Here is an 18,288-nt window from a genome sequence, read left to right on the forward strand (position 1 = left end):
GAGAAGACAGTTACAGGTACCTAGAATTTTTGTCTAACAATTGGAAGCGCACAGGTAATGGAAACAACAGCAGTACTCTGTGAAGCACATTGTCTGAACCTCTGTGAGTGTTCCTATTAGACAACGTAGATTATGCAGGACAGTATTCCTGTGGAAAAAGGGAGTAGCTGCAGCCGAGATTCTTAGAAAATTTGTGGCAGTTTGTGTGGAGAACATGCACTATCACAGAAAACAAACAGTGTATAATGGGTAGAAGGCTTGCAAAGTGGGTACCACCTCGACGAAAAAGAGAACTAGTTCTGAAAACAATGTGACAGTGACAACACCAGCTGTCCTCAGTATGGTGAAAAGGACCATTCAAGGTAACATATGGATCATATTTTCTAAAAGGGAGGCTGCAACAGGACTAACCAGAAACATCCTAGAGCGCATCGTGCAGCGCATACTCTAAAACTCTTGTGTGCAGAACAAAAACAATGTCGTGTTGTTGTATACAGAAAACGTTTGCAACGCCATAACTATAATCCTGAAGATTTTGTGTCTGGGCTTACAACTAATGATATAACTAATCTCCATTACCATGAGCCGATGACGAAGCAGCAATCAATGCGGTGGAAATATCATGACAGTCCACCAGCAAAGAAATTTAGAACAACATCTTCAGCTTGGAAGCGTATAGATATAATGTTTGTGTATAGGAAAGACACTATCCTGATCGATTGTCTGGAACGTAGAGCCACGATTAACAGTGCAACGTATGTGGACACCCTTAGCAACTTACGACGTGTCATTCGAAGAAAGCGGCCAGGAAGATGTACGAAAGGAATTCTTCTGCAACATGATAATGCACGTCCTCATACCAACCGGGAAACCACTGCCGTCATTCAACTACTAAGGATTACAGTGCAGCCATACCCTCCTTAGTCTACGCGTTTGGCTTCCAGCGATTACAACTGTTCTGGGCAATGAAAAAAGAACCTCTGTGTGGTAGTCGGTACGCAGATCCTCATGATCTTGAACAAGCTGTGCAAACATGGGTGCGTGGGACTCCATACAATTGGTTTTAAGAGGGTCTTGTGAAGCTGACACACCGCTGGCAAAAGTACGTAAAGATAAAGGGAGATTGAATTGAGAAGGTGAACATATCAGTTGCTGTGTACTATATATGAATATGTCTGGAAAAAAGTATAAATGACTACAGTACGCCTCCCTCTCCGCCTGGAAGACAAAAGATTTTAAAAGCTACTTAAATAATCAATACCGAATTTTATCAAGATGAAGAGGGCCAAAGATTATAAAAGAAATTCATTGATTGGTGGAATATTCAACCCGAAATTGGTAGCAATCAACAATTGTCGACATTTACGTTGATCACTATAGAGCAAAATTTGTAAGAGACAGGGGATGGTGACCCAAGAATACATTTCATGTATATCCCGTCCCTTTACTAAAACCGAAATTGGTATAAATCCATTACACGAAATCTTTCAGTTTAACGTCCCACGATTATACGCTTTAGCCTAAAGCAGACGGAGGAATAAGGCAAGGGATTGATGATGGGAGAATTTGTGGAATCAGAATGTGGGAGGAAACAAGATCACGGACGAGATTTTGTCCATCATAAGTTGCTTAGACAGAGATCGAATCAGGAACCCTTTACACCAGAGATAAGTGTTCTACCACTCGGAAGAGCAGGCGGCTAGTAATTAAAAGGCTGGGGGTTCGTGCCCCACCGCCACTGGAGTACTTTGTTTTACTTGTTTAAAGTGTTTTTTAGACTCAGCATAATGTAAACACATTACGCATATAGGTGATTTAACATATTTTGGGACAGTAACTTTGTGGTTCATTAACGCTTACGGCACGGCTCAACACCGGTTGTGTCTTAAAGACGTAACTTCCCCCCCCCCTCTGTTAAACCGCCGGGTATGTGTTGAACCAACACAGCATAGTGGTAGTCACGCTGGAACCACTGCTCTATGTTAAAATTGAGTTGAATTAGCACAACCATTTTTTACTGTGTGGACATTACGCAAAAGTGATGAAAAGCAACTGAAAGCTTTCCAAATGTGGGTCTGGAGAAGAATGAAGATAATTAGTTGGGGTCGATCGGGAAACGAATGAGATGGTGTTAGAAATGGTGGGGGAGAAAAAAGAACACTTTTAGGTATTACTGAGAAGAGAAAGAGAAACTGATTATGACATTGCATAAGAAGAAATTGTATCATGAGTGACGTGCTACAGAGTATGGTGGCAGGAAAGAGAGGGAGGGGGCAAAAAAGACTACAATTAATGGACGATATTAAAACAGGAAAGTCGTACATGAAGACGAAGATGTTAGTGGAGGATCGTGGAGCATGGAAGATTCTCAGTTACAGCAAGTAACCTGCTAATAACGGCAGAATACCTATCAGGGTTGGCAAAAACCATGTTTTTTATTAAGAAAACAAAAAAAAAAAAACGGTATTTTTGATTTAAACCTGTTTTTTTTTTTTTTTTGGTTTAAATTATTTGCTCTATGTATTTATGTCACATATGGATAGAAATAAGTTTGTTTCGCCTTGGTGTCATTATGCAACAACCGGATTATCCTGGAAGAGGACCCATAAGCTTAAAGCGGAATCCAAACCGTTGCTCGCCTTCCGAAATAAATTATCCTCCATTTGAACTCGAAACCGGGACTAATTGGCCACAAATGCGATATGTCTGCCGACTTACTCACGAAGGATTCCTGCTAAAAAAAAAAAAAAAAAAAAAAAAAGGAAAGAAAGAAAGAAAAGAAAAAAAACGTTGTGCTGATCTTTACATACTTGTTAATATAATTGTCAAAAGTCATTTCAGAAAGAGAAAGATAAATAGTTGCAGAAGTGATACCATCATACAAAATTACATATGGACAATTTCAAAATACTGCATAGTACAGAAGAACTAATTCAGGCCAAGTTAGTTCACTACGACTTTTATTAGTCCAAGTTAAAGAAATACGACGACTTAATTTGCATATCAGTAAGAAAAGTGAATAAAGATACTAATTATTTGAGTCCACTTTGGATCTGACCCATTTATACGTAAATAGATACAAAACACACTTCTGGTATCAATAAATGCATCTCGTGGTGTTTATGTCACCCTCTCCCCTAACAAAAGTATGGTATTTCGATTTATTTTATCAATAGTTAACATTATTATCACGAAACAATATTAAGAATTTCTTTGATTGCAATTGCATAACAAACTGTAAAAAAATCTCAAAGGAAACATTCATAAACTTATTTTTAAAAAATTGCTTTTGTAGTATAATCTCTTTGAGTAACAAATGGGGGAATTTAGGCCTGAGTATAATACGAATAATATATGGGAGTGAAATGTGATAACCCACAAATGTGTGCTCATCAGGATTTTACGAACACTTACACTTTTACGGACATTTTTCGTATTTTGGTTTAAACCAGTTGTTTTTTTAACTAGCTGGTTTAAACCACCTTGGTTTAAACCATCTAACCCTGATACCTATGATGATGATTTTCTTTCTAACAAAAACCTTCATGCAATAAGGGAAATCGAACTCCGTCCGGTCCTCGTACAGTGTAATAAAGCGTGACATTCAGAGCTTTTGAAACTGTATTTCCTAGTTTACACGTATATTTTCTCCATAAGCTGTGTATTCAAGGAAATCGAAACAGGATCTTCGAACACCGGTTAGTAGTCATCTTATAAAGATAACTCTTTGGAACAAAACCTACAGCTTTATAAAATGTATCCCTTAGCGTTCATTGTTGCTCCACAATAATAAGACTTTAGTCTCATTACTTGCGTCGTTACCAGATACGTTACAAATGAGTTGCGACGTTTACAAGCAGAAAAGTTTTAATAATAAATAACATTAATTTAGATGCAGAAGAGCGCCATCTCCATATATATAGCAATTAACACTTGCAAAGGATTAGTTGGGGAGAGTGGGGTACGGTGCGGTTTGCGGCAACAACTGATCCTTCTTATTTCCCACGCTCTATGAGGAATACTCCAACACTCTCTCTGTCTCTCTCTCTCTCTCTAACATGTGTATGCGGTTTCAAAAGAGATGGAAAATGGCGTCTGCATAATCTTAAAATGGGAAAATTTCACAAATTTCAGTGCATAATTAAAGGGGTATTTTAGCTGGTTCTTTTATGTAAATTAATATATTCGTTTTTTCTCTCTGTTCATTTATCTAATTATAAATAAGCATGTCAACAATTATTACTAGTAATAATTCTTCAATCTAATTAATGAAGTTGGACACTTAATGTATATTTAGAAGTCATTACCTATTACCATATAACTCATATTTATTGTTTATTAAAGATAATGGCTAGGTAAATGGTACTCATTTATTACTTATCTTGCATGAGTCTCTTTAAACGTTATTCTGATACATTCTTAGTTATTTGCAGTGCTTACACCATCACATTCTCTTCTCTGTTCAGTTTTACTCTGAGCGTCTTCCAAAGAAACATTCTTGGCCCATTTATATTGTAAAAAACTTCAAGAAATTGTGGAATAAATGGCTTCCCCCAAAGAAATATTCTTGGTCCATTTATATTGTAAAAGGCTTCACGACATTATGGAATACCTGACGACCCCAATGATACGTTCTTGACTCATTTATATTGTAAAAGACTTCAAGGAATTATGGAATACTTGGCGTCGACCTAATAAACATTCTTGACCAATTTATATTGTAAAAGATTTCAGGAATTATGGAATACCATTTTGTTTGAAGGTGGATCACAAGGTGTTCCCAGTGCTGCGTGAATAGTATGGCGCTGCCAGATAGTGTCGAGTGTTTACTGATGCCAGATAATAAAGGAAGTAATAATGGAATTCTGCTTGGGTACTTATTAGGGAAATTAGTTTTCGACCTTTACCGCAATTCCGCTTCTCGAACTGCAACGCAAGAATCCAGGAATCTTCTTATTGCGACAACTACAGTAAACGTACAAATTTGGCAACAACGCATTAAGGCGTTCTGTACAAGTTTCGTCTCAAAATCTATTTCCTTAAATGTAAATTAATATTTAAATAAAATATAGCACATAACACGAGAAACGGTCAAACAATATATCTATTTCGTAATAAGATCGTTACTTTAAAATACTTTACACATACAAAGAAACATTTCGTAAAACTGAGCACTTCTAGTAAGATTTTACAGCAAGTGCCATCTTGTGTGCTCATTGTAAAAAGAATAAAATATTTTCTTTTATTTCTTACATTTTTCGATATCAGGAAACACAACCAAATGAATCAGTGTCTTGTGCTATAGCTGAAACATTGCTCTATCTTACATTACAATATTTATAATGTGTAACGTTTCATTGCGCAGTAGTTAAGGCAATGACCTGAAATATGTATTGACTTCCGGATGATGATCCACCTTAAGCACAAACTTTTCTAAATGTTTTGTGTTTCCTCACGAGCAGGGGCGGATTTAATGTTTTGCCGCCACTAGGAAAAAAATATATTTACCGTCCCTCGTTTATTCCTCTGTCTTACGTACTTGTTTATTGCAAGTACAACATTAAGACTGTAGGCTAGTCAGTTTCAACTACCAATGATTGAAGCCAACAGTTGTTAAAGGAATTATTACTTGGAGAACGTTTACACTGATTTGAATCACGGTATCATTATTATTTTCAACCCCTTAAGGACTTAATTATCAGGAGATTTTCTGGCAAAAAATACCAATATTTTTTATTGCTTGTTTGAATTTTTTTTTAATATAGGAGAGTGGATAATAAAAATACATCTTCATAAACCTTTTCCAATGCATAGGAAAAAAAGCTAAGAAACTTACAAATTTTTATCCTGAGTTATCTTTGACAGGGATAGAAGTGAAGGGGGAACGCGGAGTCACGGATACGGATTTTGTACGAATTTTCTATGTCGTGTTTGCGAATTGTAATAAAGTGTTGAATTAGGAAACAAATATTTTGAACGGTAATCAATATCAGGCTATATTCAATTGTAGACACAATCATTTACTAATGAGATTACATTTTTTTAAAAAAATATCTTTAATTGTTCGTTCCACATTGAGACAATCCGCACATCAATGGTAGTAAGGAACATAAACACCATTTAAAGCCACTGAAATGCATAGTGAAATAAAAGAAAGAGCAATGTTTGTTAGCAAATATTTCTCTATTATCCATTAATATCAGCGTCGACATTCTCAGAGTATTTCATACATCAAAAGAAGTCCTAGTTGTTCGTATTAATTGAGAACAAATAATGAGGAAGAAGAACTGAATATGGTCGCAGGAAGGACGAAGAGAATCTGTGTAGCACATTGTTCCGGCGCTCACTCTAGTGTCAACTGAATGTCACAGCCGTCTTGGATCCGTATGCCAGTTTTTATTAGTAGGAACGTGTCGTCTTAAAAATGTGACTTGAAAGTGATGGCTCGTCAGTGGCGGAGTAATAGCCCAAGGCCGGAAAACCTATCTGGGGATGCGCACGAGACAAGATTTATGGCTGTCTCGTCTCGAAAATGTGCTGTAAAAATGATGTCTCAACTCGAAAAATGTATATTTTTCTATTGGAAGAGCCGTGTCTCGACTCGAATTTGGTGAGGAAAATCCTGTCTCGACTCGTTTCGTGCACATTCCTAAGCATATCCCGTTTTTTTGAATGACGTAAATAATTGAAGCTATTATTTAAATATTTTTGAAAGTTTATAATAAACTCATGATATACCTATCATAGTCTAAGGTCTCGCTGCCCCCCAATTCTTACGTTCTAGATCCGCCACTGTATCTCGTCTTGTCTCTCGTTACGAGAATCCTGTCCCATCTTGTCTCGCAATTCCACTCATTAGCCTGTAGATTAATGTTTCCCAAACTGTCCAGTTCCAATATTAATTTAGAAAATACCACTCCATATGAAACGAACACCTTCATATGATATATACTGTATGTGACATCGCTATTTGTTTAAGAATAAGATTTACTTTTGCTTTTATTAGAAATAAGAATGAAATGAAATCAAATGTTTCAATTTAACACCACACAATTAGGAACTTTAGGTTAAAACAGTGGCGCAGGGAAGGGGGCCCCAGAGCCCTCCCAAAGAGGTCCGACAATGTACTTTGGTACTTTGATGTTTGTAATTTTTTATATATTTTTATGGTTATATATTTCTTGTTTGTAATTTTTCTATATGTACCTATAACAGCACTTGCCCCCCCCTTAAACACACATCCTGGCTACGCTACTGGGCTAAAATAGATAATGTTTAAGGCAAGTGAAGATAATGGAAGAATTCGTGGAATGAGAAAGTCTAAGGAAACGGGAGTACCCCGAGAAAACCCACAGACACAACGTTGTCCTTTATAAACTTACGTACTAGGCCGGGGATCGAACCAGCGACCAGCCACATCAGAGCTAAGCGCTCTAAAATTGAACCAACATGGCCCCTTGCTTTTCTTACAAAAATAAAATAGCTCAATATATCCTATAATCAACCATATCCTAATGTTCTATTGATTGGTTAGACTGTTTGAGATTAGATTCCGATCAGTACTTTGACTCATATCTAAGGCAAATATAATATAGAAATCGAAACCGTGACAAAGTGCTTGATAAGTACAGCCAGGGACATACGCAGGAATTTATTTCGGGAGGGGTCTAAAGCGTTTCGGGGGATCCAAATACAATTTCAGGCTAAGTTATATGAAAATTTCTAAAATTGCCCATGAAAGTAAACTACATTCACATAAAAAGTCGGAAGGGGGGAGTCCGGACTCCAAGGACCCACCCCCTGTGTACGCCCCTGGGCACAGCGTTATCCAGCTAGCCACTAAGTATCACATTATAGAGTTCTAACATGCGCGAAATATAAAAAGCCAACCTTCAAATACCGTACTTTCTGTACATATAACCAATGTGTTGCTAACACCTTCGGTAGAAAACTTTTGTATGCATATAAAACATTTTTTATTTACTATTTTCTCTCCCTTCCTAAAATTAAATTCCAGACAGGTTTTTACTTACAGATGTCTTTAAATTAAGAAATCTTAAAATAATTTGTATTGCGAACTAAGGTATAAAAAGCTGATAGCTTGTGATGGCGCAATCTTCATGTAGTTGTTTTTTTTTTTTTCTGCTTAGTTTTATTAATTGTGGTGGGTACTATAGTTGCAAGATCAACATATCTTAATATAATCTCAACCTCTGATGCAAGTATATCACATAACACATGACTTCCTTTTCAATTCCCACTGTAACGCCCCTTCCACCACGCATACCGTACTTAATATTTATACTGTAACAGTGTCTTAGTTTCAAAAGCAAGTCATTTATTCTACTTTCAACCTTCGAACTTACGTAACGAAAAATAAGTTTATAACACATCACTCTCTTTTTAACCGACTTCAATATATATTTAATATATATATACAGCATGGTAAGAAACAATTTGAAAAAGCTGATTCCCGACTCCAAGACTAGCAAAAAAAAAAAAAAAAAAGTCCTCTGGAACTTTGCTCAGTGAGGGATAGTTTCAGCGATATAAGGTGCCGAAATCGTGAGAAAATGAATTTCAGAGGGCTGTAATTAAAAAAGAAAGCAATAAAGAGTACGGTTAAGAACATGACACTTGAAGTCATATCTGCTCGATTAAAAAAATGTAGGTTTAAAACCTCCGTAAGATGTGTGCGAAGTGTTCCAAAAGGAACTTTTGGATTTTCTATAATCTGGTAATTAACAGGCAAGTAACAGTAGTCCCTTTCGACAACAGGCAAGAGGACTTTTTGTCTTCTTTTGATGCCACGAATCACCTCCCGGTGTTTGTGCACATCTTTCAGGTTCACACTATATATATATATATATATATATATATATATATATATATATATATATATATATATATATATATATATATATATATATATATATATATATATATATATATATATATGATGTCTATGATCACATATAACTTCAACATAGTTTCATCAATTTTGATTTCTTTTTCTGTGTGTGTTCGTTTCAAAGAGCATACCGTCAAGATAATATCATATACATTTCCTTAGGTCTTTGGAGTTAGACAATGAAACACCTCAACAGATGTAGTGGGAAAAGCGTAATTAACCGACCTTAATATACGTATTGTGAAGCATAACTTCGACATAAGGGCAACGATTTATTTAATCATTTTTTTTTGTTTGTTTGTTCGTTCGTTTGTTTGCTTGTTTAAATGAATGTTTTTTTAGTGCTTGTCCCATATAAATTTCATATGGATCTGTATATAGTCTTTCGAACTAGACAATAAAGTTTCTCAATGACTGACAGTTTTCATACTACAATTGTGTGTGAGATCAAGCATAATTTTCGCACAGTGAATCAGTTTTGATGATTTTATTGTTTAAATGAGTATACCTTCGATAGTTTTCACACAGTGAACCGGTTTCGGTGATTGTTTTGTGTAAAAGGATATACTTCCGATAATTTTCACACAGTGACCCGGTTTTGATGATTTTCGTGTTTAAAAAGTATAATTTTCGAGACTTTTCACACAGTAAACCGGTTTTGATGATTCTGTTCTTAAAAACGAGTCTACTTTCGATAATTTTTAGACAGTGAACCGGTTTCGATTTTTTTTTGGGGGGGGGTAAAAGAGTATACTTTCTCAGTGATTCTTCACAAATTTCATTAGAATCTAGTCTTCGGAGCGTGACATTCTTTAATGACTGACAGTGTTACTATCGTAATTAACTGACGTCGTGTGTGCATGTTCCCACATACCTTAAACATAGATTTTGATTATATTTTCCAGTAAATATTTGTCTAAAATCTTTCAGAAATAAGACATGTATCAATAGATAGATTTCATCGGGCTGAAGAAAATGATATACTTGACGATAAATTCTTGCAGATAATTTTGAGAAAATCCAGAAAAAGGAATTTGAGAAAATCGATAGAAAAGAGATTTTACATAGTTTTTTTTTTAGAAATCGACAAAAAGAAAATTTTTAAAGAAAATTGATAAAAATATATTTTGAAAAATCGATAGAAATGAATTTATGAGAAAATCGATAAAGTGAAGTTTTTAAGAAAATTGACAACTTTGTTGAAAAAATCGATGCAAAGAAACTTCTGCAATAATAGATAAAAAGGTATGTTTGAGGAATTCGATAAAAAGAATTTTTAAGAAGATCAATAAGAAGAATTGTTTTAAAAAATCGATAAAAGTTTTTTGATAAAATCAATAAGAGGTATTTTTAGGAAATCGATAGAAAAACGATTTTTGGAAAACAGAAAAGATTTGTTGAGAAAATGGATAAAAATGAAATTTTTGAGAAAATCGATCAAGAAAAATTTTTAAGAAAATTCATAAAAACATCTTTTGAGATATCGATAGAAAAGAATTTCTGAAAAATTGATAAGGGAAAGTTTTAAGGAAATTGATATTTTTTTGAAAAAATCGATAAAAAGTGATTTCTGGGAAAATAGATAAAAAGGAATGTTTAAGAAAATCGATAAAAAAATAAAGATCAATAAGAAGAAATGTAAAAAATCCATAGAAAGGAATTTGAGAATATCAATAAAAGTGTTTTTTTAAAGAAAATTGATAAAAGGGATTTTTTTTTAGAAAATTGATGCAGAGAAAATTTTGCGAAAATTAATAAAAAAAATATTTTTGAGATAATCGATAAAAAGGATTCTTATGACGTTACAAAGTATGTCGTTAATGGCCGATCCTTTGCACTTGACACTTTTTACTCTATTGCAATAAAATGTTTGTTAATTTTCGCACTATACGTACAAGTATATAGCGTTGAGTATCAGATTTTATCTATTATTGTTTGATTTCTCCTAAGAATGACACATATTGTAGAGGAACTCGATTTTCGAGAATAATTATTTGTATATTTCAAATTTATTGTTATGTTTATGTCTTGAAATTATTAAGAAAGGTTATGGGAATTTAATGTTGAATGTGTAAAGTTAATGCAAGCTGCACAATCTCGCTAACAGTTGTGTCAGCAATTCATTGTAAACAATGTTGTATAAAAATGTCATCGTATCGTGTCTGGCAATGTAGGAAGGAAATGTTGAAAATGTGTCTTTCCTCACATTAGCCAGATTCTGGAAATTGTACAAAAACATGAATTTGTGGGATGGTATGAATTTCATGAGATTACGGATGTACGGAGAATTGCTTAGGATCGGAAAATCAGAACGTGTCGAGGGTTGCAGTTTTGAGTTTTGACACATGGAAGGAATTTGTCTCTCCATGTGAAAACGGGGTCACACGTGCAACAGCAGACGAAACAGCAGACGATGGTAGTTGGACCGAGCCAAACAAAACCACAGGACGAGAAGGTTTTGGGATCAGTTCATGGAGATCGGATCAGTTTAGAAGGATCAGATCAGTCCTAGGAGTTTAGATCAGCTCTTGAGAGTCAGTTCTAAGAGTTCCAAGATTGGTCTTCGATTTTGAAGATACTTGGGTTCGAGTCTGGAGAACCAAGTTACATTTAATTAGCCACCAGATGATAGGAGAAAACAGTACGTTGTACTTCGACATATTATAACGACGCAGAACTTCGAGGGAGATTTACATTGAGAGGCCCATTCCTCAATGCCAGCTTTCATCGTCCAACAACAAGGAGTGACAGCTTAAGGTGCAGAGTTCAACACCAGATCGACGTGGGACAACAACAGATTGAACCAGGTATGTGTGACTCCGAGTCAGAATTCAAAGCTCAATGCTTGGTCGTACTATATCTTACTGGCAAATGACTCCGAATATCCGTTATAGCAACTATTCAGAAATCTCACAATTCATTCATCAGATTTTAGAAATACAGTGTTTTATGTTAAATGAAGTGGAAGTATATTTATTTGTTTAAATCCCTAAATAAACCTCTCGCAAGTTAAGTTATAAGTTACCCACTCATTTTAGATGGTGAGTGGAAGGCGCCTAGTAGCACTCATTATTGCATCCCCAAATAGGCACTGAGTGGCTAGGTTGTCATGGTGGTGAGATGCTGGTCTTAAGATCTTTTAGATCAAAGGTACGATCCCAGGAGTAATTAGAAAGCATGGTTGTAGATGCTGGTTTGCTTTTGCTTTAATTAGAAAGCATGTTGGAGACGCTGGTGGCTTACGCCTTTGGTAACGGTCTCAGAAAAATTAAAAGATTCTAGTAAAATTAATTTTACTATTATACTACTATACTACTATACTATACTACTATACTATACTACTATACTATACTACTATACTACTACTATACTACTATAAATTTAAATTAAATTTACTATTGTTTCTTACCATGTTAATCTAATTACTTTTGTCCGTGTGATAACTCAAAAATGAGATTATACAAATTCATAAAAGACTATAATTCTGCACTATTAAACGGGAGGGAAGGGTGGGAATTAATTTTACTAGAATCTTTTACCCAGTTCTCAACCATGGGAGGGATGGGAGGGATTTAATCTACTAGGATCTTTACAAGCCAGCAATCTCCAACCATGAATGAATTACTACTGGAATCGTACCTTGATCTAAACGATCTTAAGACCAGCATCTCACCACCATGACAACCTTCTATCGACCGGGATCGTTACCAAGACCTAACGTCTTTCAGCATCTCCATCATGACAACCTATGCATTGCACTGGAACCGAACCCGAAGCTTCTCGACCATGGAGATAATTTAAATAAATAAACGGTACACTTCATTTAATATACAATACAATGTATTTCTAATTACTCCTGGGATCGTTACACTTGCAAAAGCAAACCATTTAAGTATAAACGTAAGTAGGAAGGAAATGTTGAAAATGTGTCTTTCCTCACATTAGCCAGATTCTGGAAATTGTACAAAAACATGAATTTGTGGGATGGTATGAATTTCATGAGATTACGGATGTACGGAGAATTGCTTAGGATCGGAAAATCAGAACGTGTCGAGGGTTGCAGTTTTGAGTTTTGACACATGGAAGGAATTTGTCTCTCCATGTGAAAACGGGGTCACACGTGCAACAGCAGACGAAACAGCAGACGATGGTAGTTGGACCGAGCCAAACAAAACCACAGGACGAGAAGGTTTTGGGATCAGTTCATGGAGATCGGATCAGTTTAGAAGGATCAGATCAGTCCTAGGAGTTTAGATCAGCTCTTGAGAGTCAGTTCTAAGAGTTCCAAGATTGGTCTTCGATTTTGAAGATACTTGGGTTCGAGTCTGGAGAACCAAGTTACATTTAATTAGCCACCAGATGATAGGAGAAAACAGTACGTTGTACTTCGACATATTATAACGACGCAGAACTTCGAGGGAGATTTACATTGAGAGGCCCATTCCTCAATGCCAGCTTTCATCGTCCAACAACAAGGAGTGACAGCTTAAGGTGCAGAGTTCAACACCAGATCGACGTGGGACAACAACAGATTGAACCAGGTATGTGTGACTCCGAGTCAGAATTCAAAGCTCAATGCTTGGTCGTACTATATCTTACTGGCAAATGACTCCGAATATCCGTTATAGCAACTATTCAGAAATCTCACAATTCATTCATCAGATTTTAGAAATACAGTGTTTTATGTTAAATGAAGTGGAAGTATATTTATTTGTTTAAATCCCTAAATAAACCTCTCGCAAGTTAAGTTATAAGTTACCCACTCATTTTAGATGGTGAGTGGAAGGCGCCTAGTAGCACTCATTATTGCATCCCCAAATAGGCACTGAGTGGCTAGGTTGTCAATATATACCTAACTATTACTGATATAATCCTAGTAGTGGCACACATTACTTGAAAATGTTAACTAAAACCAAGTTAACCATAAATACCTTTATAAAGTTATCAGTTAATTTTAGTGCCACTTGGATTATTTTCAGAATATATACGGTTTTCTTTTTTCTGTGCAATACTTTTAGATTTTTTTCTTTATTGCTGACTTGGCTTTCTTCTCTCCAGAGAACAAATTTCCATTTCTGTCACAAGTGGGTTGTTCTGTATAAACTAATCCTTGGACAAAGCCAGACCTTGTAGTTATCCACCTGGGTGCGCAACAAATTACATTTCATTTCCATATTGTAGAAAGTTATAGCGAGACTTGTTTCTGCTTCAAATCCTTTATGTTCGAAGAAAAAGGAAACCCAAGCATAGATGGCAAAAACGTACGGTAACGTTTTTTGGTACTATGAAGTGCTTTTTCTCTAGTAAGAAGCAATTAATACTATAATACGTACAAAATAAATCACATTAAAGCTTAAATTGTTGTTTGAGAATTCCATATATTCGGAATAATACGGCGTTGGAATACTAGCTATAAATACTTTATGTTTATTTTAAAACGTGTCCTATAACCAGGGATATTATGAGCCATATGTGGGGGTAGTATGATATATAGCTATCTATCTAATACTTTTCATAGAGTATACCCCCATTCAATTTAAGGAAGAATAATCAAATACGGGGTGGATTTATTCTATATTGCTGAAAACGGTGAAACGTATACTTACCAAAATGCTAGCATTAAATCACTACTTACAACTCGTACCAGTATTCATAGGCTACGATGTTAGAGACACTTTGTATCAAAATGAGGTGTGTATCTTATCCAGTGGAGAAATTGGAATACGAAGAAGCGCAGGCAGAGTATTATTACATAGGTTCTGGTACCTCATTATTTGTCGGTTGGCCTCTACACAACGCTAAAATTACGTTTTTATTTGCAATAACCGTAATAGTAGTTATAATTGTTTGTTACATCTTTTACGCTTCGTTGCGATCCGCGATTCTTTGCAAAACTGACATGTATTGGGATCCCATGTATTTATTGATCGCTTTGGTGGTACTACTGAAATACTGTAACTGGACGTGTCTGTTTCTTCTTGAAAAAAGTGTACAAACAATCCACCGATATTGAGCTCACAGCGTTTTTTAGATTAACCATCCTGCTGCTACATATTCAGGCCAATCTGTCTATTGCATGTCTTTTCCCTCAAAACAACAGTCTGAACATAACCTGATCATGGAACTTGTACTTTTATTTCTTAATATTCAATCGTTGCTAACCGACAAGCTTTCGTAGGAGCATATCTTTTGTTGAAGAGAAATCTAACAATTTTACGTTGAATGAAACCTATCTTTCGTCTAAGCAAAACTGTAAAATACCACATTATTAATTTCTAAGTCGAAACGTGATTTTTCCAGTGCAAAGTGGAAATGGCGGTGTAGATATTGGCTATCCTCTTCATCTTGCCATCTGATTTAATTTCGTCACATTTCATCTTCCAGAATATCTTATAGTTAAGATCTATCATCATCAATTGTTTGTTACTCTTGTAGCATAATATTTCCCTTGCGACAATGAGAGTTGTTCTGCTGACAGATGCCATTCTTAAATGGAAATATGACCGACCTTTATAGGTATACGTGACCAGCAATGAACTACCGAAGGCTAGGTTGATCGTTGTGCCCTCCACTCGCAATACTTTCCCCATGAAAGACCATGTAATGCTTCCTCAAATCATAATGCAGCCACCACTAGAGAGAAGTGGCGTTACTATGTACGTCTCTAGGAGGTGTTCCAATGGAAGATCAGATTTTTACCCGGACATCAATGTGAAGAGGGCAGTGTCGTGATTTATAGGATCATTCAACTTTGTGCTATTGCTCGGCAGTCCCGTGATGAGGGGCAAGTACCCAATCTAGCCGTTATTGATGTTGCCTTGAGTTTAACAGTGGTACATGTATGGAAGTTGGTTGCAGAAGCCAATATCTAAGGACTAACTGCGAATTCAGGTACACTCGTGTTTTGATTACTATGAAAGTATGCTAAAGACTGCTATTAATTGTTTTGCAGTTTGCGCCCTATTCTGCTGCACCAACCTCGAAAATCTATGGTGTCCGACACCTATGGTGTGGTCACCTCATGTATTGTGATTTGGTTCTGCTTTTATAATTATTTCCCCTACTTTATAAGGTACCAACCTTTGCAGCCCACGAATACCTCACAAATCGCTCTATTTTCCGTGATGATCGCTTGCAGCCTCTATCAAACACAGATGTATTGCTGTACTTCCCATTCTACGTACAAACATAACAGTAATTGGTCCAGTGAGACTCTTGTCAACGTTAGGAAGTGGTTCTGCTGAGCCTCCTGCCTCTTACGTCAGAACAACGACAGCGTTGAAAAATTAGCAGATGTACATAATGTTTGGCTGTCAGTGTATCTTTAAATAACAAGGTCGTCAGATTTTATTAACAAATTACCTAAACGTTGTATAGAACAGAAATGAAAGTAAACAGTAGCATTATGTTTCTTCTATTTTAAACGAAAATGAAACGAAATGAAATCTTTAAGTTTTACGTCCCACGATTATGCCGGTTAGGCTAAAAGATGATGATGAGAGATGAGTGAAATGGTGGAATGAAGAAAGTGGGAGGAAACGGGAGAACCCCGATAAAACCCACGAGTACGGTGTTTGTCCACCACAAAGTCACAATGGCGCGAGCTGGGATCGAATCAGGGACCCCAAGCACCGAAGGTCTATTTTAAACGAGTTTAGCTAAATCCAATTGGTGCCTAAGTCCCAGAGCACTAATATAGTCGGCGTAAATATATAAGATGAAACACGATATCTATTGGGTTTGCATGCAAATGATATTTCAGGAACGTACACTACATTGATTCAGCTATATTGCATGCAGTGATGATGTCAGGGGGGGGGGGTTGGAGGAAATTCCTCCGTAAGACATTTCTCTGATCGTGAACAAAGTGGATTACCAATATTTTTTGAGTACTATTTCCACCTCTCGTTTGTTAAAATTCTCCCTCGACAGAAATAATCTGAATTTATCACTGTTTGTAATTATGTCGAACATTTAACATAATGCTGAAATAATGCATTATTACCTGAAGATAATAGTAAGTGCTGAAGTAAATGACAGCTAATGTACGATGAGAGAACATCATCTACACATGCTAGAAAGAGACGTTTGTCCTATCGAGTCCATCTTGGACAATATAAGTGGATTCAGCTTCATATACGGTGCTGGTTTAGTTTACATTGAATTTGGACTTAATTGCATTAAATTTTCCGAATTTGCTTCATTACAATTTAGGTTTCACATTATGACATAGAGCAATCAAAATAAACTGAAACTTCACATTTATTCAAGTACACTGAGAAAAAATACGTAAAACATAGGTTACATGTGTAAATCCTGTAGTTTTTGGACTTAGCCTTACAGCAAACGTATAACTGCAAAAGTATATTTTATACGACTTTCTGTATAGGTATTCTGAATAAACATACTTTCCGTACGAAGGAAAAATCTGTATATTCGGGTTAAGGATCTCAGATACAGATCGACGTATGTAACATATGTATACGTATGCAGGGGTAAAAGTAGATTTTAATAGGTAGGGGGATGCATGACGCCAATCCGACCCCTGTACCTATCTTTCCCCATTATAATTTATTTTAGAAAGTGGGTGGACGACACAGATATATTCTGGAATTAGGGGTTCGGCATCCCCCGCGTTCATCCTTACTTTTACCCTTGTATATATATAATAAACAGACGACTGTTAGATATCAGGGCTCCTGCAACGGCATGCTGTAACATCTAAGCGGGAAAAATATGTAGCATATGGATAAGGTATTGCCCGCACTGATTGCCGTAGTAAACGTACGAATTCCACGTATTTGTACAATATACCGCTTTCCGGATAACGGATTTTTATCAGTGTATGTAACATAGGCTACACGCTATTTAAGTTGGCCGTACTATTTTATTTTACATGGTATAAATTGTCTTACTTTTCTTTCATCAAATAGGTAATTATGGGTTGATCTTCACTAGAAAGACTTATATTACGTTATTACATAAAAAGAAGCAATGGTGCTCTGTCCCAATTATCTACATGAAGTTTCTCTACATTTTGCTTTGGAAAGATGACAGATCTATAGGTAAACTAGGCAGAAGAGACCAATCATTGTTAATTAAGAAACAAATGAGCAGAATTAATGACTAATTGAAAGTTTTATCACGTATTCAATTTTTGTAAGTTGAAAGTAATAATACAAATAAGTTTTGGTGAAAGTGATTAGTAACGCTTACAGTTGCCTGCAAGTTTTAATAGGAAATTGACACTTTCGTAGATAGATTTTCACAGATGTTTGTGTACGACTCAGAAGCAGTCCAATGCGTTACGAGAAGTATTCCTTGAATCCTTAATGGCCATGAATTAATAAGAAACGAAACACATTCAGCAAGAGCTA

General features: G+C 35.9%; 1 protein-coding gene across 1 annotated transcript in view; it reads right to left on the reverse strand.

Annotated features, from left to right (window-relative positions):
* LOC145671296 (dipeptidase 1-like) overlaps window positions 1-18,288 on the reverse strand; it is a 408,614-nt gene that overhangs the window by 167,953 nt on the left and 222,373 nt on the right. The window lies entirely within an intron of this gene.

The sequence above is a fragment of the Thermobia domestica genome, chromosome 2, assembly GCF_964235325.1.
Source record: "Thermobia domestica chromosome 2, izTheDome1.hap1.1, whole genome shotgun sequence".
NCBI lineage: Eukaryota > Metazoa > Arthropoda > Insecta > Zygentoma > Lepismatidae > Thermobia > Thermobia domestica.